At 40.9% G+C, this 21594-nt stretch overlaps 2 pseudogenes; both read right to left on the bottom strand.

The window, feature by feature from the left end:
* Nucleotides 1-3902: 3902 nt before the first annotated feature.
* Nucleotides 3903-4049, bottom strand: LOC115231598 (annotated as a pseudogene).
* Nucleotides 4050-12308: 8259 nt separating this feature from the next.
* LOC115231595 lies at nt 12309-21150 on the bottom strand (annotated as a pseudogene).
* Nucleotides 21151-21594: the final 444 nt, after the last annotated feature.

Below are 21594 nucleotides of genomic sequence, written 5' to 3' on the forward strand. Positions count from 1 at the left end.
TGCGAGGTTTGATTGGTGGATGTATTGGGGAAGAGGTTGGAAACTAAAGGAAAGAGTGTCAATGGGGAGTTGATATTTGCGGGAATAGTTCTGTAACACGGCAGTGAGGAAGCTTGATAGAGTGAGTTGTGTCAACCTTGGGGGAAGAACAAGGCAGGTATCCAAAAAAATTTAGGAGTGCCATTTTTAATCCAAAAATTGAAGAATTCACATCGCATTGTAAGATCGAGAATCCAGGAAGAGAGAGAGTGAAGGGAAGGGTAAGCGACCCTCTCCCATATTGAGGGGACCTGTTTCATGAAGGACTGATAATTGCCTGGTTTTTCAATAGAGAATTGTAGCACATTTCCAAGTCTTCAGTGAGGACTTGGAATCCTTGGATTGCTCTCTGCAAGTGATTGAGGGACTTCTGAAAATGATGAGATCATCAGACCTGAATAGTTTCCAGCAGATAAGCCATTTTTTCTATTTCTTGTGATAAGAAAATAGCGAGGGAATTGCTCTTGGTCTATTGGATGAGTGGATTGGTCAACCAATGTGTATTCTGCTAGTTTTAGGGGCAATTGTTGTTGAATTGAGTTGATTAATTCCTCTACGATCTCGTCACTAGTTTGCCCAGTTCCTTTGACCGCGATGTGTGGTTTAATGTTCCTGATGGTCTCTAGCAAGTCAGAGGATTGTGACAACTATCGACTGAGGGTGAAAACATACTTGGAATGATATATTTGCATTTTCGTGCATCCCGAATATATTAGGTGAATCTTGCAAAGGCAGTCCGTCTAGAAAATGTTTGTTCTCTTTAAAAATAGGGTCATATTGCCCATTAATGTTCGTATCTTCGAGAATTTGTTGGTTGATAAATCGGTCGAGAATAACTCCCAGACAGCGCAGATCCCATTGATCAGTGACTCTCCCCCCATAAGTAATCTAGTGTCCTCCGTGCAGTGTCCGGATCCTCCTTCGGTCAAGACTAAGAAACGCTAAGAATAATCTACAAATAATATGTCAGGACCTCCCTTAACTACGCTAGCCCCGCTTGGGGCTCTTCTCTTTCATCCAGTAACAATCAAAAACTTCAAAGGATTCAAAATGGTGCTCTCTAAACAATTACTAGATGCATGCTATTCACTCCTTCCGACCATCTCCAATGGGAAACCACCATTCTCCCTGTGGAAGATCACCTTCGCATGCGGAACCTGCAATTCCTCAGTACAGCCATGAATCAGACTACCTATGTCATTTCCTCTCTCATACAAAAAACAGCCGTATGATAGTACCTACCATTGCAAATCTAACCAGTGAACTGTCTAAAATTTCTGAGCCTTCCTCCGAGAAATCGAGGACAAAGCAGATACACGACCATGTCTCCATTAAGACTATTCGAAAACTTGCCTGGAATAAATTACTAGACGACTCCTTTCCTCTGGTGAACGACTCGGAGTCTTAGCTGGACAGAGAAACGAGAACATCTTTGGCACAACTTCGTTCTGGACATTTCCTCCTAATTGATGAATCTGGCTATTAGTCTCATCATCCGGGCCATCTATGCCTATTGCTTCGAGAAGCTTTCTCCGGACCGGGCCTCCGGTGGGCATTATAGACTTATGGAAGCGCCCAGCACTCGCTGCTGAGTGTCTAAGGACAGCCGGCCTCCTACAAGCTAGAGAGGTCGGAGTAACTAACTAACTTACCTTGCAGGATTTCGAGAAAAATATTTTTGTAAGCACTAGGTCTCACGAGTTTGTAAATATCAGCGAGAATCTTTGCTTATAGCGTCTATTAAGGTCACTGTTTAGCAGTGTTATTTGATTTAAATCATTTGATTTTAATCAACAAAAAATCAATGATTTGCTGCTGATTAAACCAATTGCTGTCGTTGTAGACAAAATGCAAAATGATTTTACGAAGATTAGTCATTTTGTAGAAAACTTGAACAGACTTACATGGATTATGAATGTACGGCTATTTTAGAAAAAATGAAAACCTGAGCTGACCAAGTATTAACAGATTTCTTACTGGCAAATCTAATGGACCCAGCATGTTTTGAGAAGTCTCTTTCAACTGCAGAGATTGACCTCGCTTTGGAGTATTGTCTGAATATTATGAATATGCTCTCCCGAATCTGATTAATTTCAGAGCTGAGCCATTTAAGCAATACAATATTTTAATAAAAGTTGATGGTCATTAATCATTAGCCACTCACCACTCTGGACGTTGCCTATTCATAAGTACAATTATTTCCATTAAGATGCTCAATTGCAAAATATGAAGATATTAAATTTATAAAGAATGAATAAAACTATTAACAAACTTATGATACTTTTATTGAAATGGATAAATTGAAAAACCATCGACTTTGTCAGATTCATTTTTACAAATTGTAAAAAGTGTCAACCTTTACTCATAGTAGTTCTTTAAAATGTTTTTTCAATAATCGTTTTTCGGGCTCCGTAATTAGAAGTAAAATAATCATTGTTAATACACATATTGTCATATTTAGAATGTCATTATAATTCATCATTTTGTTAATATAAAATTTGTCAATTCTAAATCATCCAGCAAATATGATAAGTGAATATTGTGATCTCCATTATGTTGTTTATTAAATAAACATTCTTTCGCTTTTTTAATAAGCAAAAAATCTCCTTTTAAAGAAATCCATACTTGAATAACATTTGACAGTTTGTAGCATAATAAGAAACAGATTTGAGTCAGCTCCCTAATCTCGCAGCTATTGGTTCTTGCGGGTACCCAATTTCTTTGAACAATTGTCTTCGATAATTGTTCTTTATAGCAAATGCTTGTAAAATTTCCACTATATTGTGGCAAGTAAACTCTGAAGGAGGTGGATGCCCAATAAATTCGAATAAGTGATAAATGCTCTTTTTCTCAATTTATAGAGTGGAATGTTTTCTGATACAAATGCTTCCGTTACGTCTGACGCAAAATTTCAGAAAAATAATTTTTCAGAACAATAGTCAATTGTCTTGTATTTGTGGATATTAAATTGTTGCTGATTTAGTTTAAAAAGATATCAACTTGATCTATTTTATCTTAGAAAGTTAAAGTTCAACCTAACTTTATGCAAAAAAAATTTCAGTCAATTCGTTTTAAACTGGATCAACTTCAGCTGACCTCTTTAACTGTCACACAGCTGAGACTGACTCAAAGCTCTCCAAATTCAAGGGACAAGATTGCTCCTGAACGACAAATATTTATGTATTGGTATTAGTTTACGCATAGGTATGGATATCTACCAGCCCCACACCTGCAGGTAGGGGAGCACAATTTTTTCGAACGGTTTGCATACCCTATCTTATAGAAAGAGTGCTGGTGAGTATTCCTCGCCACACACAAGTGAATAAGGTCGTTAAATGAGCTGATGCCCAGGTCGAGTAAAAGAAAAGGATAAAGTAAAAAAGACAATTCTGAAACTTTCGAGTTCGACCCCTTGCTTCCGAAACTTTTGGAATAGTCGACAAGATGATGACTCAGCTGCTATCGTTTGGAGGATCGAAGATTTTGTCGAAAACAAATGACCGGAGAGAGACGAACTAGCTTTTCCAGCAAGTCTCGGTGTGCTCGCCGAAAATACCATTCCATACGCACTGCGGAGTCAAATAGCTTAGTCTTCGGGCCCGAAAGACTTTAAAGTGCAGTTGGTTGATTTACTTTCAATTTTTTTAAAGCTTTATTTTTCGCTACTAAAAAATCCTAAGTTACTAATCTACTAAATCAATTTAAACAATTTTTAGATAAAGAAACTTTATCGCTTTAAAATGTAAATACTGAGTTGAAAAAGTAGTAATCAATTGTCAACAACCGGCAGTCAGTATTGCAGTCGTGATAACTGCAATTTCATTAGTATACCAATTAGTATGCATGGATTGGAACAAAAATAAAAATGCACAAGAGCACACGAAAAAAATATGCCGTAGGACAGCCCGACTGGAACCGACCTCACCCGATAGCGATCCAAAGTGCAATGGATGACTAAAGGATGGAATGCCTGCCTAAGTGATAACAGGCATCCACGACCAGGTAAGTGGATTTTTGAAATGGCACTCTCTAAATGTATTTAAAAAATCATTTAAATTATGTTCAATATTTCCACCGGATGAATTATTTTTATTCAATTAGAAAATTAATTTTGAAATAAGTTCTTTTTTAAATTTTAGAAAAAAACCATTACAAATTTATTTAATACTTTATTATTTTTATGTTACATAAATATCAAATACGAAACAAACAAGTGGACAACTATCTATCCCCGAGTCATAGTGGATTTAGGACAGGAAGATCCACCGCCGATGCTGTCTGGGCCCACAAGTGGTACTGCGCTATCACCCAGAGATACAAAAGTGCAACAACAGTCCTGGGAATAGACCTGTCTAGGGCCTTTGACACGGTACGCCGTGGTCTACTCCTCAAAATACTGGAACAATTCCTGGACCCTGACTCTGTCAATATGATAAGAGTACTACTATCGAACACAAAGCTCAAGGTGCGGGTCGGCACGGCGTTTTCCCGTGAATTCACGTGCAACGTCGGTACCCCTCAGGGAGACGCCCTCTCGCCGTTGCTATTCGTGATCTATCTGGAGACGGCACTACGAGACCTTCGAAAATTCTATGCTGGCAATATCGTCGAAATTGTATATGCAGATGACGTCGACTTCGTGTCAGACGACAAATCGGCCTTACTTCGACTCCTTGAAGTGGCACCTGCTGAGCTGAACAGATGGTTCCTTAAAATGAACGTTGGAAAAACCGACATCGTTGAAATCATGAGGATGGAGAGCAGCTCAAGTGAAGCCTGGCGCAAAACGAACAAACTTGGTTCTCTACTTGGGGACGGCCATGATATTGTCAGAAGAAAGGCTCTCGCTTGGGCCACGATGAACAAGATAAAGAAAGAGTGGATCGGCAAACGACGACTCTGTACGTCACTTCGTCTGAGGATGTATGAAGCCTTTGTCAAACCAATCCTGACATATAATTCGGCGACCTGGGGAATGTCTAGTACTGAACAACGTGGACTCGATTCTTTTCACCGCAGGCAACTTAGATCCCTACTGGGATTGAACTGGCCTATAAGAATCAACCAGGAATCGCTATACAATAGATGCAGAACTGGCCCTCTGAGTGTGGAAATCGTCAATATGCGGTGGAGGTTATTTGGCCATATTCTACGAATGGACATGCTTGCCCCAGCTAACATAGCAATGGAGGGCTACTTCCTGAAAGAGGGATCGAGCTTCCGTGGACGTCCACGTGTTACGCTGCCGGAAACACTTGACGGAGACCTGAAATGTGTGAAGAAAAGGCTAAGGAGTGGTGAGGATCTGGACGAGCTGAGGAAACTCGCTCACGACAGAGGAGGTTGGAGGAGGCTGGTTCAAAGGATTGTTTTTAATGCTGCACGAGTAAAATTATAACTAATATGATTCTACGTATGTTGCAAATAATAATAATAATAATAAACAAACAGTTGATGATATAGAATACAGCTGACCGTTAATGCTACTTTAAAAAAACAAAAAGTTTTTTTAGAATGGATATACACTCAACCCTCTCAAATTGGCCATTTTTGGTTCCTTCAATATTGTTGGCCAATTTGAGAAATGGCCAATTAGCAAATAAAACTAGTGTCTGTGATGGAGACTCGCTAGAGAGAATACTAAATAACTCACTTGATAGGTTTGGATAAATTATTCTATATGTATATTTAAATATTTCGAATTATTAGAGATCTTTATAGCTGTGATAACCTTCGTTACGTGAATGTAGATGCTTTTGCACGTCTAGTCGCATTAACACATCAGTACAAATCTTATTCTAACATTAAAGTTACATGCAATCAAATACCATTTTTATTCGCCAAAAATCAGTCGTCGCCTCAACCTTAAATATTTTAAATTACTGACTGTGTAGTTTTTTAAAGACCAGAAAATGTGCATGTTCACAAATGGGTCCTAACCCACAATGTATACTTTTTATTCTCATATAAGAATTACAACAGTGACGAAAAAACTAAATATCTTATTAGCCGACAACAGTGTGAAAATAAAAGTATCTCAAATGCAACCTCTGTGACCACCCTATCCCAAATAATATAATCTGCACAAGTGAATGTAACTGAAAAAATATTTTGACGGTACTCAATAACTAACCTAATTATTCTGATATTTCTTGTTTCCACTTTTCTTTATTATTACATTCACTAGTCAGAATTAAATCCAAACTTGCACAATTTTTTATTGATTTAATTAAAAGAAAAACCAAATTTTAACAAAAACCAGTCCCAAAATTAGTTACAGATATGTATTTTGATGTCTGGGTCAAATGAAGAATAGTAAATCTCTTTATAAGGATTATTCACCAGTTTAAAATCATCCATAATAAAAATAGACTTGATTAATGACATTCTGATTGTTTGTAACAACCTTCACAGTAACCTCACACAACTTGAAAATTGCTTCTTCAAAATGGATACGCTAAATTTTGAGGATTGCGATCAAACCGAATAACTTTCTTCTTTTTACGGAATAATTCCAGAATCAGAAAGTTTTCTAGAATGTATTATCAATAATTTAACTTGTCTGCGAAAATTAATAAAATTAAATTTATTAAAAAATTTTGAAAAATAAAAATTATGCTACTAAAAAAATTAAAATTTGTGGCCAATTTGAAAATTTATTATTTTGTAGAGTTTTTCAATTTTCCAGAAATAAATTGTCAAAAATGGCCAATTTGAGAGGGTTGAGTGTAACTTTATTATTAATGCGTCCACTTTCAGTTGATTTTCCTCTTCCTTGAACCACAACCGATCTCTTTAAAGGTCCCATTCATTTATCTCACAGGGTTTGGTTCTTCTGTGGTCATTCTCAAGTTTGACTCGATGGCCTCACATGGAAATGCTTTCTCCGTTGATTCATTTGTAAACCGAGACTTTTTCCATTCTTTTAAATTAATGCTCTACACGCATAGTCTACAAAGTTTTTCATAAATGAATGCAAGCTTGTGTGGGTCCTTCGAGATTGATTGAATAGCAGTGATGTTCATAGAATTTTCACACAACACCGTTTCATATTTGTACCAATAATACGTAGTTGCCTTGGCATTGTAGATTACTCTCAGTTCATTAGCAAGCATGTCGAATTTATAAGCTTTTCTGACAAGATTTTCATTAAAATGATTTTCTTAACCTTCACTCAATCATATCATATCTTCACCCTAATTCCTGCCATATCCTAACCTCAACCACTTACTAATCCAAACCATATACTAGTCCTAACCACTTCCAAACTTTACCCCTAATTTTAACCGTAATTCTATCTATTAAGCTGTATTAAAATATCAGAGATTTAACCTCATTTTGTAGTTTATTTAACCATACAAATCAGTGTAAACATATACATATTTTGTAATTATTAAAAAAGTAAACACAACATGATAAGAAAATTAAAAAAAAGAATTGTTAGCCCGAAATTATTTTACGAGCCTATGTTTAGTTCAGGTGTAATCAGGTCTTGACAGTTGAAATTTATGGCTATTATATATAAATAATGTTTGGGATAATCGAAAAATTTTATTTGCACGTTAACAAGGTCAAAAAATGTAACAAGCTGCCCATGTCACATGAACACTTGTTTGCGGCTAGATAAATTCGAGTTTATAATTAACATTTTATCAAATAATCGTGTCAAATAAAGCAAGCATTCTTATTTATTAGTTACGCAGGTAAATTAGAGTTTCAAAGTACAATGTAACCGGTTGCCTATCCGTATTCGTCTGCCCATATTATTAAATAAATTCTTGAAATAACTCAAAGCAGTAAAACATTGAGGGCAGTTTGGTTAAATTAGCTTTTTTATATCAAGAGAACTGAGTAAGGAATTCTGTAGTATTGCAAATCGAATTTATACTTAGAATATATTCTTTTTTATTTTTATTCTTCTCAGCATTCTTTGACGAACTATAACATTTAGTAATTTTTGAGAATGTTAATGATGAGATGTCATTTTTTTGACAATGATTTAACAATATTAATCACTTGACATTTGTTAAAATCGGGAATTAATTGGCGAAAATTTGATTTTTCAGATTATCTAGGGCAGGGGTCGGAAAATTCTTTTGGAGAAGTGCCAATTTTGAACATTTTTGGAAATTTCGAAAAATTGAAGAGTTTTTTTACCACTTGTCAAAATAAAAAAATTCAAATTCATAAAATTAATTAGACATTCATTTAAAAAAATATAATTAGTTAGACTCATTTATGTGAAATGTGATTCCTTATTTCTTTGATGAGTTATTAATAAAGAAAAAATTAACAAAAAAATTAAAAATGAAAGAGCCATTTTTAACCGAAGCTTGAGATACATGCTATTTCGTATGAGCAAAATTTACGACTAAATATGTAAACTTTTAAATAATTTTACAAAAATCATATATAAAAACAAATAAATAGTTATAAAAATAATAAAATTGAAAGAGCCTACTTAAGACTTAAAGAGCCAACAAAAGCTTGCGAGCCCACTTTTGCCGACCCCTGATCTAGGGGATTTAATATTTTGTTTTGGTTGGATTAACGAGACAAGCGAATGTTAATAAAAGTTAATATTAGTCGGCCAATTGGCAAAATAGAGCTGCCCCTCGCTGTATCCAGTGACTGTCCTTTTGGTCAGTGGGAAGGTTGACTGCCACAATAAAGTTAGTAGAATGACCTATCGTTCTAGAATAAATATAAACCAGTAGTTGAGAGGACTCCTGACCTCTGCGTGGTTTTATAGAGAGGGGCTATGTAATCGTGGCTTGGAGGAGTGAAATTCTGTGTGGGTAAGACGTGGATGACAGGCATAATGGAGGACATTTCCCTGTAGTTCATCTCGTCCATTTGACCCTGGTCACTCCATCGGAAGCCTTGGGTGTAAAGTCCGTGAATGAGAGCGCCGTCTTCAATGTCTTGAATCTATGGAGTAGTGACTAAGACTAACTTGAGTATCGACTGACAATGGTTGGCCAAATTTGCGAGTCCTGATCTCTTCTGCGAGGTTTGATTGGTGGATGTATTGGGGAAGAGGTTGGAAACTAAAGGAAAGAGTGTCAATGGGGAGTTGATATTTGCGGGAATAGTTCTGTAACACGGCAGTGAGGAAGCCTGATAGAGTGAGTTGTGTCAACCTTGGGGGAAGAACAAGGCAGGTATCCAAAAAGATTTAGGAGTGCCATTTTTAATCCAAAAATTGAAGAATTCACATCGCATTGTAAGATCGAGAATCCAGGAGGAGAGAGAGTGAAGGGAAGGGTAAGCGACCCTCTCCCATATTGAGGGGACCTGTTTCATGAAGAACTGATAATTGCCTGATTTTTCAATAAAGAATTGTAGCACATTTCCAAGTCTTCAGTGAGGACTTGGAATCCTTGGATTGCTCTCTGCAAGTGATTGAGGGACTTCTGCAAATGATGAGATGATCAGACCTGAATAGTTTCCAGCAGATAGGTCATTTTTTCTATTTCTTGTGATAAGAAAATGGCGAGGGAATTGCTCTTGGTCTATTGGATGAGTGGATTGGTCAACCAATGTGTATTTTGCTAGTTTTAGGGGCAATTGTTGTTGAATTGAGTTGATTAATTCCTTTACGATCTCGTCACTAGTTTGCCCAGTTCCTTTGACCGCGATGTGTGGTTTAATGTTCCTGATGGTCTCTAGCAAGTCAGAGGATTGTGACAACTATCGACTGAGAGTGAAAACATACTTGGAATGATATATTTGCATTTTCGTGCATCCCGAATATATTAGGTGAATCTTGCAAAGGCAGTCCGTCTAGAAAATGTTTGTTCTCTTAAAAATCAGTGATCTCTCTCCCCCCATAAGTAATCTAGTGATGAATACACGTGACTACCTCTCTGTTTATGTAATTGAGGGAGTGCCAGGGAATAGTCCCGCCACTGCATAAGAACGTAGCGTTAAGAAGAGAACATTCGCGGTCAGAATCGGTGAACTCGTACTATTTGTAAAGTAACAATAATCTTACCATTATATTCCATCCCAGTGGCCCGTATTTCTTCCGCTCTAATACGACCGCGTGAAACAGACTCAGACTATAGACCAGTTTTCTCCACGTAAGCTCTCCAATACCTCCTTCTTTCTCCTCGAAATATTCCTCGCCTAATTCCCGGAATGACCTCTCCACGTTTGCCCGAATTCCCTTTGGAGCCTCATTCGTCACTTTGACACAATTCTGGAGGACTGTCACGGGGAAAAATGAGGCTGGCATGGAGGAAAGGAATAGTCGGAACGAGTCATTTACACCTTCGGGGTTTTCTTGAATATTCAGGACAATCTGCTCCAGGCGGGCCATCCACGATTTTGCCAAATGACAATTTTGCAGAAAAACCCAACTCCCATCCTTCAAGGCTGTTTCGATATACTTTTCTGCCACAGGTCCCTGTCCTTGTCCCAAAGACAAAAAGAGACACCTACCATTTTAATGAGGAGGTGGAGACCTGTCCTGCATTTCATGTTCAACGCTCAGCTTTTGAATGGCCCCGAATGGGTCTGAGCCAGTGCTGAGTACCAAGAGGAGAGGAGTCGTTTTGGAGGTGTGTTGATAAACCGAGGACATGTCGAGTGGCCTGGTTTGGATGTACTCGTGTCCCAAGTTGTCTCTGATTAAGTTGGAAATCGCGTGAGTCAGCTAAATCAGTCGGCTGAAAATAGATTACTTGATCACGTCGGCAGACTTTTACGAGCAGGATTTTTTGGAAAGGTGTAACGGACTCCACATGGAATTCATCAAGTTGATTGTCTGTCAAGAATATCTGCCATCGAGAATAAAATAGACCTTTGAGTCCCCACTGGTCACATATGCACGTGTTTGTGCAAAGCAATTGGCGAGATCCTCGGAAATGATCGACTCAATGTCTCCTCGAATGAACAAATCGAGTTCGTGGGATGTGAGGTCATTGCGGGCAAGCATTATTTCGACGCATAACAGAAAAGAAAAAACAAGTTTATGTTTCTCAAACAGTCCCCTGACTTTAAGGACTAAGGAATACCGAGAAACGTGCAAATAGGCGTCGATGGATATTGCTTGGACAAGACAGTCCAGTCTGGTGTCCCCCGACTCGACACAGTCCAGAATGGATTGGGAGAAAATCTATTTGTGGTTAATGAAAGCATTTGAAGCCTGTTTGAAGTATTGGAGGGAGAACTGGTACATTGGGTCTACTTTGGCCATGTCCGCGATGACAAAATACAGAATTGCGCCTCGCTCAGCAACACTTATGTAAACGTCCCGTGCCCGAGTAATCTCTTTTTCGGTTATTTCCGTCTGGGCAAGACGAGAGGAGATTTGGCTGAATTTGGCCTGAGTAAGAAAATTGAACAACTTTGGATTCGTTGAGAGCAGTGATGAGTTGAGTATTATCGAGGACATTTCCTTCTGAGTCGTACAAAAGGACGAGGACTCGGTCGATGATTGCCTTAAGTTGATTTCTGTCATTGTTTATTTGAAGGATCAATTCATTCCGGTCTTGTTCTAGTTTTGGCTTCTCAAGTTGGACGACATGACTATCATTTATCATTGTTCTCTTGCCTCAGCAGTTGATCTTGGAGTCCCCCCAGTGTGACTGTAAAATTGATTACTGTCACTCGTGTGAATATGTTGGGCTGGTAAACGGGATTGTTCAATTTTGTGGTCATGTAAAGTCGGAAATGAGGGTCGTATTCCACATCTCGGTCCCCCAGTGTGATCACCCCGTCCTATCAATTAAATTTATCGCTCACTCTCTTCTCGAGGACTGAGTAAAGAAGAGGGTCCACTGACTCTCCCACATCCTCGATCAACAAAGGCACCCCAATTCGAATTGCGTTCTCTAATGTCCTCGCAAAATGCTTGTCCGTCATTTTAATAACTTTAAGGTCATTGGCAGCCTCCATGCTTCTTATCCACGTGTTGGCCTGTTCTTAAAACAAAGAAGGAGACCTGTCCTTGTGGGTCAATCATGAGTGGCCATCGTTTCCCTTTGGTGGCGAGGAGTGCGTTCTGAATGGAGACTTGATTGTTGGGAAGTTTGTTGGACGTCCAGTGGCGCACTTGATAGGGTGAGGCAAATATTTGTATTATGTCATAGTCCTCTGATATTGGTATTCCCTCTCTACGCGCATACTTGACCCATTTCAATATTAGTCTTTCTCGGTAACCAACACTGAATGCACCCACATACGTCACCCAAGCAGAACACACCATTACATCCCAACGAGGTCCTCAATCTTTTTTTCCAGTGTCTAAAATTTGACGTTCTCTACCAAACTTTTATTTCGGCCTCCCAGATTTCTTTCTCGTCGCCCAGAGCCTCCATTAGCTTAGAAGCGCGTCTCAGTCGACCGGTCGTGGTTGAAATCTGTTTTTCCAAATTTCTCTTTTCAAGGACACTGGCCTCATAGGCATTTTGTAATTCGCTGATTTGTTGTTGGACGTTGCTGAGTTGGGTCTGCTTGGTGTGGAGAACCGTCATGACTTGCTTCAAGTCTTTTTCGGCCACAGCAAGTCTTGTGTGTTTCAACTAATGTACCTTTCCTTTTTGGGCCGGACAGTTTTGTTTACTTGGGCAAACAAATAAATAGCCCTAACCCACATGCATAAAGATTTACAGGCCTAAACCATAAAAAGTGACTTTACTTTGACACTTTTTCAATCACTTGAGGAGTAAAGTTCTCATTCTCGATGTATTTCTTGAGTTTCCGAAGCACTGAATCGTTTATGTTCTCTTTATCGTAGTCGTATAGTTTTCTGATCAAGTTAGTGTCCGACAGCAGTTGCTTTGCGGACGCCCAGTCGGTTCTAAATCAAAGATTCGAAAAGACTTTAAGTGAAAGAGGACACACACAGCTTCCATGACAGTCTGCACTAATTCGGGTGGGGTTTTGAATACTCTGATTTCTGCAATGTCACTTTTATCGAGTGCGTCGAGGGACTATTTCTCATCATAACAAATTACTTTAATGGCAGCCTCCAGTTCAGGCAGAGCCTCCTTCAGGTCACGCTGAGCATCCTCCGCAATGGCCTTGGTTTCTTCCGCCTTTACTTTCACCACAGCCTCGTCCTCTAGCACCAGTTTCCGTGTCTAAGCGTTACTTTCAGATCCTCACAATATCTGCTTTGTCCTGGTCTTCCGACAACTTTTCCATTAACTTTTCAGTTTCCTTTGACTTTTCTTTAAGCACAGGCTCCAGTTGATGGAGTTGTTTTTCCATTGAAATGACGATTTGGTTAGTTTCTATCAGTTTGGCCAACCCGTTTTTAATCTTTTGATGTTCCCGAGAGAGGTCCCTTGAAATAATAAAATGCAATTACTCTTTGGTCGTGCTAAGCATAGATGTAAACAAGTTGAGTAATTCGATATAACTGACTGGATTGAGGCAATAATGTCTTCCCATTTCTTCCTCAAATTTGACTGACATTTTGTGGACACTGCGATGCACTCGAATGCAGCAATCACACAATTTTCCCTAGACTGTGCTTATTAACACAACCATTAAATTTTCGTCTTTCAATTCTATTTTACTGATAAATGAGTGAGCCACTGAGTGCAGTCCCTCATCTTTCCATTCTTCAAACCAGTCAATAATGCAGCAGTTCACCAAAGATGGAAACATCCTGTAAACAGTCCGAAATTCAGACGCACTCAGTGTAATGACAACGTGCAGATTCCGCCTGAGTAGTGACTATCACATTACTACCGCACACGATCGATGAACGACTCATAGACCGCCTCACGACTGTCAGTCAATCCCTCAGATTGACAGCTCATTATAATTTGTTCCACATCCTCGTCCTCAAATAAGTCGGGCACATGGCCGGAATTCAGAATGTCGTTTATTTCTTGAAGAAAGTCTTTAATTTGATTATCTGCGAGCAGAAAGACGACATTCCGGTCATCAATTCCCGCTATTTTGTAAAGTTTTTTGACGTCTTCTCTAAAGGCGTTGGAGTCGTATTTGGGGGTGACTTTGATCTCAAAGCACTCATATTCGTAAATTTGTGCGGCCAGTCTGAAATGACTAATCAGTTTGACCTGGTGAAACATTTCTTGCCCGTTCCCCCAACTCCCACGAGGAGTCCATTCCCCCGTTCTTGGCGAATTATGCGGGCGATTCGTGAAACATGCTGAATGGCGTCTTCAAACAAGATCAAGTCACTTTGATACTGACAGTAGAGAGAACTCTCGTTAACCTCAGTGAGCATTCTTCTCAGCTTGTTTTTGTCCATTTCCTCGTACTTTCCCCTGTTCATCAAATCACCGTAAATTGGAGGGTTGGTCATGAAAGACTACAAATGACTGAGCCAAACACTTCGTAAGTGGAAGAGGTCTGTCGCAAAATAGTTTGAAACAAATTTTGGTCAGTTTGATCGATGAGGCGGTCTTGAAATGCCCTGGTGATTTCATGATAGAAAAGTTTGTAAAGTGATTGGTCGTCGAAGATGGTCTTGACTTGCATGATTCCTGAAACACGTGCACACTCTTACCTTGGAAACATCTTGCCAAGTCTCTCAGATTGAACGAGTAGTGACACTTGGAGGGGGTCGGGAGCAATTCGTTCTGCATTCTCTGGTAAATTTCGACGGAGGCCAAAATCACCGAGTCGACTGCCAGTCTGACTTGGTGGGGAAATTCCATAACTTGCAAAATGTTCTGAAGTATACTCATCCAGACCACCTGGAAAATATGTTTGAGGTTGTGATCTGAGGGAGGGGGGACATTAAGGATGGAAAAATGCCGAGTGAAGCGATTGGTCATGCACCCTTGAGGTCCACAGGCGGCCATCAATGTCACGTCCTAGAAATATTACAATCCCTCAACTGTGATCCATCGCCAGCCCAGTGATTGCCGATCATATAATCCTCTCATGTCCTGCAACTGCCTCAACAATTCGATTGGAGGCTGGCACCCATAAAGGTCGGGTTTAGGCATGTTTACGTCATCAAGGAAGACCACCATATGCTTCCCTTTCGAAGGCCCTAGGAAATATGCTCAATTAGTCACCTAAGATGTTGCGGCGGTGTTTTTCAAGTTTAGCTTCAATCATTTGCTGAATGCTGGCACTGCTCGTTTGCGCCGAAAAATTGAGGGAGAGAGGCAAGACATTTGACTGAGTCCTCAATTGGTGCAATGTGTTCCGTGCAATTACAGACTGGGACATCCATGACTTGGTACCTTGCCAACTCCACTTTTCCCCACAAACATGACGGGCATTTGGACTGTGATCAACTTATCAGCCAAAAAGCCGTATTTGACAGTGTCACTGTTTGGGACAATCATATCGAAGAACCCACTGCCCGAATGGAAGGGGGGAATGGCTCGTTCCCAATGCTCCATTTTTCTTGTCTCAGTGTCCACGTAGTAACTCCAGAGATCACCTTGGCCGGGAATCTGTTGATTGACAGGAACTACCCTGACGTCGCCGTTCTCTTCAAAGAGTTGTTTAATGAACGTATCAAACACATCCCAGTCAGACTCGACTAAATTCCCTCCGATAGCCCACAAGTAGCAAAAAACGAAAATTGTGGAAATAACGGTTCGAGAAGGCTCTTTGAGGGGGAAGAGAATAGACTCGATGAGTTTGCAGAGAGTAGTAACCTTGGCCAAATCACACTACAAATTCTCGACACGTGCAACCTGCCGAATGACCTGGGTGGTCTTGGTGGACACAAAATGAAGACCCTCGTCTACATATTTTGTAAATAGTTCGAGAATGTGGTTGAAAGTGGTCTCACTTAGTTTCTTCTTGTGCGACTTCAACCATCTTTGCACCCACGGAAGCCATCCGAGATCTTGTGAATCAACGTAGAGCATTCCACATCTATTTGTCCAAAAAAATTGTCTACCGACTGACAGTTGCAGGCGAGGCGACGGACAGGTCCTCGACTTCGAAAAGCATGCGGACGTTTGGAGTGAGTTTAATACGCTCACTGTTGGGCAGACAAAGCATTTTATTGTCGTCAAGTACAGTGTTCATGTTCTCGATCCACGAAGCATCCACAGGTCCGTCGCAGATGACCCAGTGGGGGTTGTTGGCCTGTATTTAATGACAATGACTTACAGAAACGGCTTTTCTTATTGTCAGGGCCATCAGTCCGTCTTTCCACTCCAAAGTCTGTTTATTCACGCCGCCGTAGAGTTCTTGCATTGAAATGGCTTTCGGGTTGATCACACAAGTCTCCACTGATCCCACGTGTCCCTCAACTTGTGCCAACGTCTACTCAATGTGACATGTCATTCACTTGGTACAACGTCGTCTTGCCACCACCGGTGGGTCCCACCAGCATTACTCCGTGCCTTACCAACATTGTCTCGTACAATTGGACAATTTGCTTGGACTGTGCCTTCACAACACTCAAGTTGTTTTTCTGACAGATATTCCCAATTTCCCGACTGAACTCTTCGTAGTCGTTTTCACCAACAGTGATTCCTGGAAACAAGTCAAGGACAATGTCCTGTGGGTTAGTTAAACATTCCACCAGAAACAAATCCGCGTCTCGTCTCATAAATTTGGGGAGATTGGCCCCTCGGATTGCCCTGATCAAAACGATGCTTTCATCCTCGTCTGGATTTTGTTGTTTTTGCGAACCGGCCATGACCAAGACTGATTTGAGGGCTCTCATGCCGAAATCGTAGTGATCCTGCTGGGAGAGTTGCTCCGAACAGAGTTTGTAAAGTTGGACAACTTTGTTGGAAAGGTATTTAGAAGTTTGGAAGCCTTGTGAATAGAGAATGACCTCTGCAATGAGTTCTAATATAATAAAGTAATTTGGAGGACTGTAATCGGGGACCATCATAGAGAAGGGACGGAAAAGTGCTTTCAAGTTGTCAGGCAATTCTGTACGACCAGCATAGGAAGGATTCATGGTTATAAAAGTAGCACAAGTCGGGACAAGTTGGACATTTTTTCCTTCAAAGTTGAATGTGGTTAGTTTAGCTGCTTTTGCGTTGCGTATTGTGATGAGTTGTTGGGCAATAACTGAGAGGACTTGAATATCAATTCGATTGAACTCGTCGAAACAGCACCACGAGCCAGACTGGACAAGACCAGTGAAAAACCTCCCCATGGTCTACATAAATTGATGAATTTAACTTGATAGTCCAATCCGTCCGAACAATTGAACACAACACAATGCTTTCCCAGTGTCTTGGCCAGGTCTTTGGTGGTTTCGGTCTTTCCGGTGCCAGCAGGACCAGCTGGTGCCCCGCCAAGGTCGAACTGGAGTGCGCCCATCAAACAAATGTAACAACGGTCCTGAATACAGGAGAGAACATACAGTAAGGGGGGTGATCACCAGTCGGGAGGACGCTCCCACATATTCGTAGCCGTATTTATATTCGGAAATAGACATTCGCACAACACAGTCCTCGGCCTCCCAGTAATACCGCAGCTGTTTTACCCATGCAAAATCTCCAATGTCAGTGATCTATTTTTACTTGAATATGTTTTACTCTGTCTGCAACAAGTTGACTAACTATGTCTCGGCAGTGGACATTGATTGTTATAAGTGTGCAGAGAATTTGCTGAAAAAGCTCTGAGTTGGGCTGTCGCACTTGATCAGCCAAATAATTCAATCGGGCTACGCTCGTTTGCTCAAAATCAGACATTTGTGACCCATTGGATAATATTTGAGAGATGGTCTCACACCAGCATATTTGGGACACTGTCAAGACCACCTGCGAGGGCCACGTCTTGACCCACTCCTCAAAGGGTTTTTTGCTGAGGAGTGCCTTCTTGGTGTGATTACGCACACTAATGAGCATGGCCTCTTCTACATTGGACAGCCAATCTTCCACGTTTCCACGAGCACGGAGACCCTGTTTGGTCAATTTATGTGACACGAACTTTTCTTAACTTGACCTTTTCGCCTTCGGGAGATATCATGGCAAGTATGTTAGGAGTGCTTGGTTCGAATTCGAGAGACTTTATTGCGTCGAAACATTTATTCAGATGTGGCTGCACTGCCATGGGGTTTCGAGTCTGAGCCAAAATGTCCAAAAGTTGATCGTTGGAAAGAAAATAGAACCGCGGAAAAGCCTCTCTTTTTGTTTCCAAGTACTTTTCGAGACATTTGAGAATTTGTTGAAGCATTTGATTGTTGTTGGTGAAAGTATCAACCAGTCCTGCTTGTTCGAGGGAATATGGTACCTGCCTGAGTGCATGCTCGAATTGCCAGAGGCACACGATGAGTCTTCCTCATTATTTCCTTGAACGACTTGTCCACTTTGGAAAAGAGTTTGGACTCCTCGGGAAGCTGTCGTTGTATCTCAGGGGCAGAAAAGATGGATTCCAAGTACATCCAAGACTTTTGGCATTCGAGCCACTCGTTCTGATCTCCATAATCACTCCACTTACCAGCGTGGCCTCAAAAACTTGGAATTGTTTTTTTAGTTCTTCTACTCTCGAACTGATCGGGCCCACATTTCTCGAGGAAAGGATACTGGAGACACCCACAATCGAATCATCCAAGAGTTGCTCAATGTCCTCAGTTCCTCCAAGCACATAAACGTCTCTTTGCTCTTTGTAGACAGGGACGTGGAACTCGGTATGCTTCCACGAGTCCTCGATCTACGATTTTGGGAGTTGAATACTTTTTTGAACATTGACTCAAGTGCGGCTTCGGATGAAGCCTTGGTGGATATTTCCTTAATTTGCTGGTCGTATTCAAAGGCATTGCATTGCTCTAGACTGCAGATAGTCATGGAATCAATGTTTATAATTTCATTGATCACGGCCCAGTGCCGTGCTTTCAAGGCCGGGTTTTTCAGGTTCATCAAAACAGGAATTTTGTACTTAATATAATTCACCTGCTAATACATAAAACTTTCATACCCGTTCTTTCAACTGGCTGGTCATTAAATTCGGAGACAGTCCTTTGTCCAGTTTTTGCACAATCTTCCAATACTTACCTGTGATCGAGTCAAGTTGGTCTAAGTCGCACTGCTTTAGATCGACCTACCACTGTTTATCATCAACAAACGTCAATCCATGACTGCACCAGGGTTTCCCATTCGTCTATCGAATTCCACAGAATCGTTTTGAGCGAAATTTCCTCTTGTACGTCTTCCAACTCCTCATATGTGGTGACCTCCAGTTGAAAACGCAGTTGGTGACTCCTGTACAATTCCGTCTTTTCTTTCAGTTCCTCCACACGTGCACCGTGAATTCCCAAACAACTCAGGATCTCCTCCTTATTTCCCGCCGGGTCAAGATTGGATGGATTCTGGAATTAGATATCGACCTACTTGGACACTTTTCTTGATTTCCTTGATTTCTTTGAATAATTCACATGTGTCCTTGTCCAGCGAGAGACAGAGTTTCCGAATCATGTCTTGTCGCTCAGCGGACACTTTATCGATGCTGTTACGCACATTATTTATTGTGGGAGTCACAGTCTGAGTCGCTCTTACTCACAAACCTGGTAGATCACGTCGTCTTCAGGGGGCGAGGGGACACTGAACTTGGAAATGAGTTCGTACATGTCCCTGATGATGTCAATTTCACTTTCCACAAAATCAATCTACGCTTCAAAATGGTCTACAAACTCGTTCTTGTATCTCGTCCAAGAAGAGCAGACTTTGCACAATTTCAGGTGTATCGCTCGGTCGCATATCCAGACGGAATTGGGCGTCATTAAGACCACTGAGAACTTTGTCGACCATCTGGCGTGCCTGGTTGGGAAGAACGTCGTGGATGTACTATAAGTGCTTTAAGGGTCGTACTTGAATGCACCGATTGGGAGAGGGACATAACTTTTGTTTAAATTCACGAGCATCCACAAGGAGCAAACCGATAGCACGTTTCTCGACAATGCTGATGGCCATTCGGCTTTCAATGTGATGCTTTTCCAATGAAGAAGCCAAGAACTGAACATGTTTGTTAAGAAACGAGTCAATTCCGAGGGCCTCGTCCATGTTGTAGAACTCAAGGTAACTGGAAAAAGTTTGCGCGTATTTATTGGCTGCTGAGAAGGCCTTTCCAATGCAGTCCTGCAATACGAGCACGGAAATACCTGTACATCTTTTCTGACTGCCTGTAAGTGTGTATCGTCTTCGAAGATAGCCTTCAAGTTTGGTCCCGTCCCACTCGTCCTCTCCTCAAATTTATTGTTGATGAAAGGTCTTTTGTTGGTGTGAAGAATTACTTTGTGAATGGGTGGAAGTGAGGGTCGGGTAAGAGATTTTCTACTGCAATCATCGTTTTTGTAAAGTTGTTTCCTATTTCTTCCAATGCAGTCTCAAACGTCTCCAGATTGGGCGAGAATTCAATTTGTCCGTTTTCGAGCAGCATTTCGACCAGGAAAGAGGGACATGAGTCAATTACTTGGTCAAATGGTTTCTAGCATTGTCATTCCAAGGTACCTTTGCTTGCCTTATATTGACTTGGATTCCTGCCTCTTTCAGGCTGAAATATTCTTCCAAGTCACCACTCACGTCTTGCTTAGTCCGAGTAAAACTGGAAATGATATTGTCGGAAGGAGTGAGGTTTATTTGGTTGGATAAATAGTTTTTGATAGTCTCGATCGAGCGGACCGTAAGAGTGTGGAATGCATTTGTGATCAAATAGTCCGACAAACAGACGAAACTACATTCTATTAGTTCACCTAACCATGTCAGTCGCCTGCATTCCTCTCTCTTGGCAGCCTGTTCCGTATAACTTAAATTCTCACAGGCTTCTGCGAATTCAGCCATTTCCTCTTCCTCAGAGTCACCTACTTGTGTTATCATTGCGAGGACTGTCGTAGATTTCACGGAATGGATAGTCGTCGGGGTTGAAACCCTTCTCGAGCAGGGCAGTTCGACAGGCACATTTGATCACGTCAATCACAATGCTTCGGAATTCCTTTAATTTCTCCTGCATTTGGGCAGTCGACGAAGCGTGGTCTTGCACAAACTTGTCCAGACTCACTGTTTGGTCGTATGCCAGGTTAGTCAACGTCAGATCACAGATTCGGTAGCTCATTCCTCGAAGACTCAAAAGGGCGGACCGGAGAGGCTTGGTATAAACACTGAAATCTACCGGATTGACCAAGAAAAGAGAGTTTTCTATTTGTTTTTTAGCACTTTTAATCTTTTCGCAGCGAATAGTCCAACGCCAGACCATGAATGCCTTCCATCGCTTAAATTGTTGAAAGGTAGGGATCTGATGGACTCGTTTTAATGTACTTTGTGGATAGCACGGAAATGTTTATATTCTTGTTCAAACACATGAAGGTGAGTAAAGTCAACTTCGTCGCCCTGTCTTGTTCGAGTGAAGCCTACTCCACTCATTGTGCAGTAATCCGTCTTTGAAATCTCCTGATAGTTAGTCACCCTAAAATCGACTGATTACACTCACTTGAGATTGTAGTAGTGGTACTTCACACTCGACTTGCTTACTGCTGGGACCAAATAGAAGAACCCCACCCACGGGTTTTCACGAATTACCCCAATCGTCTCCAGCAAATTTCTATTTCCCCAGTATTCGTCCATAAACTTCAGTTGTGTCTCGATCTTGTTTCGAGGCAAACAAGCCAGTTCTTTCGGTAGCGACACCTCGTACTTGGCC

This window comes from Octopus sinensis, unplaced genomic scaffold (genome assembly GCF_006345805.1).
Source record: "Octopus sinensis unplaced genomic scaffold, ASM634580v1 Contig18742, whole genome shotgun sequence".
Taxonomy (NCBI): Eukaryota; Metazoa; Mollusca; class Cephalopoda; order Octopoda; family Octopodidae; genus Octopus; species Octopus sinensis.